General features: G+C 48.7%; 1 protein-coding gene across 1 annotated transcript in view; it reads right to left on the bottom strand.

The window, feature by feature from the left end:
* The window catches only part of LOC111148579 (double PHD fingers 3), a 200,822-nt gene that overhangs the window by 12,341 nt on the left and 179,826 nt on the right, over positions 1 to 8,655 (bottom strand).

The raw sequence follows: 8,655 nt of genomic DNA, 5'->3' as shown, positions 1-8,655 counted from the left end.
GCACCTGGGTGGCTCAGTGGGTTAAAGCCTCTGCCTTCGGCTCAGGTCATGATCCCAGGGTCCTGGGATTGAGTCCCGTATCGGGCTCTCTGCTCAGCGGGGAGCCTGCTTCCCCCTCTCTCTCTGCCTGCCTCTCTGCCTACTTGTGATCGCTCTCTCTCTGTGTCAAATAAGTAAATAAAATCTTTTTTTAAGAAAGGCTATTTCTTGTTTTGTCTTTCTTTTTTTCCCTTTATTTTATTTTTATGTTTCTTAAATTCCACATACGAGTGAAATCATGAGGTATCTCTGTCTTTCTCTGACTGACTTATTTCCCTTAGCATGATACTCTCTGGCTCCATCCATGTTGTTGCCAATGGCAAGATTTTGTTCTTTTTTATGGCTGAATAATATGCCATTGTATGTATATAAAAGTCTATTTCTTGGGGCACCTGGGTGGCTCAGTGGGTTAAAGCCTCTGCCTTCGGCTCAGGTCATGATCCCAGGGTCCTGGAATCGAGCCCCGCATCGGGCTCTCTGCTCAGCAGGGAGCCTGCTTCCCTCTCTCTCTCTCTGCCTGGCTCTCTGACTACTTGTAATCTCTGTCTGTCAAATAAATAAATAAATAAATCTTTAAAAAAAATAAATAAATAAAATAAAATAAAATAAATAAATAAATAAAAAGACCTGAGGCACCTGAGGGCGGGGGTTTGGTCAGTTGAGCTTCCGACTCTTGCTCTCGGCTTAGGTCTCAATCTCACGGTTGTGAGTTCAAGCCCCGCACTGGGCTCTGAGCTGGGTGTGGAGCCTACTTAAAAAAATATACCTTTAAATAAAAATAAATAAAAAGACTGTTTTGGTCAATCCATGGAGTAAAAACAGGCTAAAAGACCAACAAAGAATTTGCAGGGATTCCAAGCAGGATCTGGTGGAGGCCAGGAGATGAAGATAGGAAGTGACCTTGGAGTCTATTTTGGAGAGGAAGCTGATACAGGTAGTGAAGGAAAATAAAGCCAAGGATGAATCCTAGGTTTCACTTTGGGCAGAGCATTATTGTTTTTAAAGAACGAGGTCAGAAAGAGAAATATACGAGAGCTAAGACAGGAAAGACTGCGAGAGGCACAAATGGAAGACGCAGAAAAATTACTGAACTACGCGATGTACAATTTTTTTTTCCAGAGTGAGATTCATTTACAAATTAAAATCTTGGGCAGAATTTGTAATGGGGGGAGTTTCACATAACACCACAAACAGCTAAAGTTAGTTTTGAAGATTAAACTAGATTGCATCTCCCCCAAAATGTATATGTTGAAACCCGACCCCTCCGGGTGACAGTATTAGGAGGTGATTAGATTTAGATGAGGTCATGAGGACGGCAGGAATAGTGCCCTTATATGAAAAGACACCAGAGAGCTCACTTCTCTCTACCATCCTGTATCAAGGAAAAGCCAAGCAAGGACACAGCAAGAAGGTGACCATCTCCAACCCAAGAGGAGAACCCTCACTGAACACAGACACAGCAGCACTTTCATATTGGACTTCCAGTCTTCAAGATTGTAAGAAATAAATTCCTATTGTTTAAGGCATTTAGTCTCTGGTATTCTGCTAGGCAATCCAAGAGAAGTATCCATTAATATGTTTGTTTCTTTTGAAAAGCCACTGTGCACTATGATGCACTCCACAATTGGCCTACAGGTGAAAATTAAGAGATACCACTAGGACAAAGATCCCATCTTTAAGATTAGGAGCCATCGCTTGGAGCTCCAATGTCCTGACTTAATTGAATGGTGTCCAACTCAAGTACATTCACATCTCAGCTTCCCATCTTGCTAACCATGTAACTTGGGGCAACCGATGCCACCTTTCCAAGCCTCAGTCCCAGCACGTGCTTCATGGGCTGTGATCTTTATACAAGACAATATGTGCAAAGTGCCCGGCACCTAGTAAGCCTTCTGTCCTTTCTTCCCCTCTTTCTTCTCTTATGTGAAACAATTTTATTTCTGATAAAGGCAGGGGGCGGGGGGAATCAAAGGCCTAAAGACACTTCCCAAGAAGTGACACATGATGGGAGAATTCATATTCATGCTCCATGTCTATAAGCACATTGGCTGGAGCCCGTGTGCCTTGGTGTCCTCTAGGGGACACAGCACCCACCTTCCTTATGGGGCTGCTGCAAAGAGGGAATGAGAGAAATGTGGCCTGCCTAGCGCAGTGTCTGTCTGACACATTGAAGGAATGTCAGGAAATATTACTGTCATGGTCGTTACTCAGAACGTGAAACTCTTCAATCCAGAATCTTCTAGGTAATTGGGCCAAAATGTGAGAGAAACCAAAGAGGCTCCTGGGAAGGTAAGGGGAATGGGGAAATGGGATAGTAAATATGGGGATGCTTCAATGGTTCGCCTCAGCCCCACACTTTCTCCTGCTGGGTTTCCTGCATCCATCTTACTTCCCCAATTAAACCAGAAATTGTCCTAGGGTTAAGACCATGTGCTATGTTTTTTTAAAGGCCCAATTATACCTAGTCTCTCCCGCACGTGGCCACATGTACAGTAAGTGCTCAATAAATACCCATGTTTTGCCTGTGTGGGACTGCCGTCCTCCATCTATGGTTCTGCAAAAGATGCGCCAGAGCCGGGCTGTGCTCTGGTAGGTACACCTGATGCCAGTGAGAACCCCCCATAGGCAGTTAGCTTCCTGGTATCACACAGCCACAGACGAGCCCTGATTCAGATTAGCCATCTGTGGTCATAGATATGCTCTGTTGGTCCGAATGGCACAGAGACGGGATATCAGCATTCGCAGTGGGCAAGCAAGGTGCCAAACGCCCACATCGTCTCACTGAAGACCAGCACAACCTCAGGAGATCAGTATGGTTACTCTCTCCATCTTACAGACGACGCAACAAAGGAGCAAAGAAGTGTGAGTGACTGACGCACAATCACACAGGCATAAGACGGCAGAGTGGCAAGGTCGGAATTCAGACTCTGGCCTGGCCAATTCCATGGCCATTCTCCCAGCCCAAAGCCCTGAAATATTAACTCCGACTCTATCCTCAAGGCCAGAGGGAGCCTTCAGGTTGCTCTTTGCTTGCTTCATAATCTGTAACTCTTTAGTTAAATAATAATTCACCTGAAGAACACCTGTGGTTAGTTTCCAAATTCATTCTTCAGGAAGTGAGAAGCAGCTCACTTCTCCAGACAGAGCCCTGTGTCTGAATTTTCTTCTCTCTCCCCTGGAACAAAGCCTGAATTTCCTGCGTCAAGGTTGGTAAGTGGTGGATTGTGTGTGCTTTATGGTTTCTCGGGCACCTTCAGAGTGATCCAGAATCCTTAAGCTTGTGCCAAAGGCAATTTTCACTCTCTCTCTCTCCTAAAGCTCTCTTCGTTGCCCCCGGGCCATATGCTAGAGGACAGAGATGTCAGGAGACTAACGTCTGTTAGATCTTTCCCATCAGTGTAGCAATGACATCATATGCTTCTTTTAGGTAATTTGCACATTATCAGACTAATTTTCAGATTATCTAATCAGCCGACATTACCCTTAATCAACTCAGCTCTCCTCTTCCAGTCCTGCAGAGTACAATATGGCCTCCAAAGGCGTGCTAGTGTGGGGCCTTCTCTTCCCTTGGCACATACGGAAAGCCTACCTATGTGCCAGGCACACCATCACTGGGCAGAAGACAGACACCTCTCAGGACCCAGGACAACCCGACTTCCATTCCAGGGACCTGAGACACAGGCTTGACATAAATTTTATAGATACATGTTTTTAAAAGTCACTTCTTAGGAGCTCCAAGTATGTCATACAGGACATTTTCTACTCGTTTACACTATCAGGTAAAAGAGATATACCATGGGACAATTAATACTATATCAAACAACTTTCTTTATAAATCATTTGTCCTTGCCTTCCAGTAACTGCTACTGTGGCTCTCCTTTGCATACAGGATGCCAGCTACACAGCCTGGCATAGAAGATGCTTCCAATGGTGGCTCCTGCTCACTTTCCCACCATTCTTCCAATGCTACCGTCAGACCCAACTACAATCCCTTGTCTGGGGCATTGTGCTATTTCATACCTCCCTGCCTTTGTCCCTACCTGGGAAGCCCTCTCCCTCCTGGGAAGTTCCTCTTGAATCTTCCAGAGCTAAGCTGAATGTCCCCTCCTGAGTGAAGTCTTCGCAAATCCCCAATGCAGTGGTTCTCAAGCTTCTGTGTGCCCCAGAGTGCCCAGTAAATTACAGACTGCCACCCCCACCCTCAGAGTCTCTGTCTCAGGTCTGGTGGAATCAAGAATCTGCATTTCCAACAAGTTCCCAGGGGATTCTGACGTCACACTGGGAGCATGGCTGCCCTAGGGGGTAGAAAGTGTACCGTGCCCTTGAGCCCTTGGCCCTTCACTATTCTAGTCACACTCCATTACACACTCCTTCTCAGGACAGAGATTAAGACAGTAACTAGCAGAGGGATATGAAGCCAGTGGATGGATGGATAGATGGACAGACGGATGCATGTATTAGACTGAATTTATTTACACAGCTTTTCCATTGGTACAAGACCTCATCAGTGCTCACACCTACCCCACCTCCCAGAAAACTAACTTGAAATCATCACTTTAGTAGATTCCCACTGTGCGTGGAAGAAGAGTTGCGACATGGTGAGCATGGGTCAAAGAGTTCGGAATTCTGATCCAGTTCTCTCTGCTACGTTGGTCCCCCAGGACTGTTTACCAAAGTGGCATTTCAGAAGTCACAAGAGAATGGTTCTGAGTGGGCCGCCTGGGTCGCTCAGTCGGTTAATAAGCGTCTGACTCTTGATTTCGGCTCAGGTCCTAATCTCAAGATCATGCAATTGAGCCCCACACTGGGCTTTGTGCTCAGTGGGAAGTCTGCTGGAGATTCTCTCCCTCTTCTTGTCCCTCACCTTCTGTCCCTCCCCCTGCCCACTCACGGACTCTCTCTCTCTCTCTAAAATAAATAAATAGGGGCATCTGCATGGCTCAGTCGGTTAAGTGTCTGCCTTAGGCTCAAGTCATGATCCCAGGGTCCTGGGATCAAGCCCCATGGGCTCCCTGATCAGCCGGGAGTCTGCTTCTCCTTCCCTCTGCTCCTCCCCCATTCATGCTTGCTTGCTCTCTCTCTCAAATAAATAAAATCTTTTACAAATAAATAAATCGTTAGCAAAAGAGAGAGAGAGAGAGAGAGAGAGAGAAAATGCTTCTGAGTGGCACCACACGGAGTCCTAACCTGCTCCAGTCCCCCCCCATACACATGTAGTCTACGTGTGTGTACCGGTACACACACACACACACACACACACACACACACACACACACAGTGATTTCATTTGTACAACACAAACACAGGTGCTCAGAGAAATGCAAGAAGGAAGAAGAATCTGGCCTCACACAGGGAGGGAGGGGAAGGGTGAGGGCTTAGGTAGGGAAGACCCCATCAGAAAAGTACTATCCCCCAAGGTGAAGGTCGGAGCTCCAAGCATCCCAGCACTGCCTAGAGTGGAGGCAGAGAGTCAAGGGCATGAAGGTAAGGGGACAAACCTACAGAAGGGACAAGAAGGGTGTCCTCAGGAGAAAATGAGCAGCGAGGAGAGGAACAAAGGCGAGAGAACATGGGCGGGAGGGGCCGTGGATTGCTGAGCCGGTGGCCTGGGGCGGCCTGGGGCTGGGCAGGGAGGGAGGTCAGTGCTGGCTCCCGCAGTCCGCTCTGCCCGAAAGCAGCAGCAGGCACATGCTTGAGCCTCAGCTTGGCTGGAGGCACAGTCGGGGGTGCGGCAAGGGGCGACAGGCAGACCAAAGTCAAAAGGTCTCTCCTGCTGCAGGTGGTGCGAGCACAGATGCCCGAGCCGAGGAAAACTCCTGAGTCGGTAGGGCTGCTTCTCCTGGAGGCCTGCGTGTGCTCACGAGCAGCTGGGCCACCCTACGGCTCTGCTAAAGAGGGAGAAGTCAGCATTCCCACTTTGTTGGCGTCCAGAACTTTTCCTGGGGGAAACTGCAGATCAGCCTCTTGGATGAAGCTCTCCTGCCTCCCTCCCCCAGCCCAGAAGCCTTGCCAAGGAAGGATCACAAAGCTGGGACCTTCGAGGCTGCAGAGCTGTCACGTTCAATTCACCACACAGCCCCAGTGGCATTTAGGGGCAGATGGATGGGAGCCCACCCCCACCCCAAACAGTGGGAGCAGCTAATGACTGGGTATTAATGATGTCGGCAATTAGCGCTCACAAGAAAATGGGTGGGGGGCCGCTCACCAGGGGAATGTGGGAGGGAACGGAGCAGACATTCGGAGCAGCAGACAGATTGGTGGCATGCACGGTGCCGAGAACCTGGGAAGAGCTTCTGTCTCTTAGATTTGTTCAGAGAAATTGGGCAAGAGGGAAGGAATGGCTTCTGTGGACCCAGGGGCCTTCCTGCCACACCCTCCTTGCTAGCAAAATTGGAGTTAATCACAGAGTTCTCAGAGGCATTGGGAGCAGATGTTGTTAAAAAGATGTTTGTGAAGGTTCTAGAACTTTCCTCATGTAAGGAGGCCCCAGATGAACCCAGGGACAGCTATTGCTTTTTATGCAGCCTAAAACCCTGGGGTAGTCCGATGAGGCTTTTTGAAGAATTCCGTTTGTCACCAGCAGGTGAGAGGGGAAGGAGAGAGGACTCGCAGCCAGATTCGGGGACGCATCTCCATCCAGGAGGAAGAGAGACACCATTTCCTGACTAAGCAAGGCCATCTGGCCTCACGGTGAAGACATGAGGGGACAGAAGCCGCTGAATCATGAGTGTACCCAAGGAGATCCTGGTAGACGGAGGGAAACGGGCCAGCGCACATCCCAGAAGTCAAGAGCCAGCGGGTGTGGGTGCAGGTGTGGGGGAGCCCGCGGGGATGTCTGAGGAAGAGATTTCCTTGATCCGCTTCGGGCCCGCAGCGTACCTGGGGGACCACGAGGAACCTTCCTCTGCCGTGGCCATCACGGTGCACACACACAAAAGAGACACAGACAAAAGAGAAGCATTCCAGACCCTACTGCATGAGTAAAGCACAACACAGGGACCAAATGGCTTGACATTTGAGAAGAGATGTAAAGAAGATAAGCCAGCACTGGGGGGACGGGGAAATAATACCGAGTTAACAAATACTTCAGAGAGAGCAACCGTGGCTAATAAATACTTTCCAGATAGCAACCCAAATCAAAAGAGATCATTCTCGGCCTCCTTTGCCAGAAGAGACAATAGGTACGCCTAGGCCACTTAGATTAGAGAAGGGATAAGAGGAGAAACAGAGGGACACAAATGCTAGCTGCCCCGTACATTTTCCTTTCTGAAAGGCTCAACCACGGGAACCTCTCCCCAGGGAGGAGAGAGAGAGAGCAAGAGAGAGAGAGAGTTCAGCACGACTCAGAAGCTGGCACAGGGAGGTGGGCCAGCTCTGTCAGACGCCCCTGTCCTGCTTCCCAGGTTCTGTCCAGATGATAAGAGCAGGCAAGGAAATAAGGGTCTGTCACATGAAAGGCTTGAACCCTGTGAGTGAGTAGGAATTAAAGAAGGTATGTGGGCTGAACTGGGTCCCCCCAAAAATGTGTATGTTGAAGCCCCAACCCCAGGCCTCATGAAGTGACTCTTCTGGGATAGGGCCTTTAAAGAGGTGATTAGGTTATGGTGGGTAACCTTCTAAGTCACTGGTATCCTTCAAAAAGGAGACCTGGGCACACAGAGAGACAGCAGGGGTGCATGATCACAGACGGACCACCATGAGAAGAGGCAGAGAGAGGGCAGACGCCTACAACTCCGTGACAGAGGCCTCTGAGGGACTGCCCCCAATGACACACTGGTCTGGGACTTGCAGCCTCCAGAAGAACAAGAAAAGAATCTCTGCTCTTTAAGCCGCCCAGTCTGTGGTATTTTGTTATGGCAGCCTGAGAACACTAATTCAGAAGGCAACATCACAAGGAGAAAGGAGGGTGGGGTTAGGCAACACTGACACTAATCCCAAGAAAGGTTTTGGCCAGAGTATGCTAATTATTTCAAATATCCGATGAGTAGCCGACGGACATCCGTTGACTCAGCTGATGGACTAAAATGTGCAGAAGCCACCCCCAGATCCTAGAGTCTGATCCTTTTCATTGCATCACTCCGTTCGCCTGAAGAATACCTACCACAAAATCTTGTGAACAAAATAAAAAAATAGACGGCATGTCCACAATTATTCTTCACCTAATGATCTTAGAATGACCCACACCTCGAAACAAGCTCTTAAGACTCCATCATGCCACCCCATTTTGAGATTTTGACAAGTGCACTCACCACGCTTGCTGAGGGAATGTTCAAGTGAAAAGCATGGAGGCTCAAGGGCAGTATTTCGAAGGCAGGAGAGCTCTGAACCAAAACTGTGACCCCCTATAACAGCCAAGGCAACAGATCCAGAATATTCTACATCTCTTGGTGGCCAAGGCAACATTTGAAATGTCCATTTGAATTGACATGCCGAAGGGCTATGCCCAAGTCAGGTCAACCCCTGTGAATGGAACTTCTGGAGCTGAGGGAAGGAGAGAAACAGATCTGGCATTGGACAACAGCCAGATAACTGGCTTCCCCTCTGCTTAACTCTCACCTCCCTTCCTCTGGGAACAGAACTGGGGTCGGCACCTGGCCCAGCTCACTCTAAGCCTGG

Source organism: Enhydra lutris, unplaced genomic scaffold, assembly GCF_002288905.1.
Source record: "Enhydra lutris kenyoni isolate GAN:26980312 unplaced genomic scaffold, ASM228890v2 scaffoldscaffold20, whole genome shotgun sequence".
Lineage (NCBI taxonomy): Eukaryota > Metazoa > Chordata > Mammalia > Carnivora > Mustelidae > Enhydra > Enhydra lutris.
The sequence above is the reverse complement of the archived record's forward strand: the minus strand, read 5'-3'. Positions and strand labels throughout refer to the sequence as shown.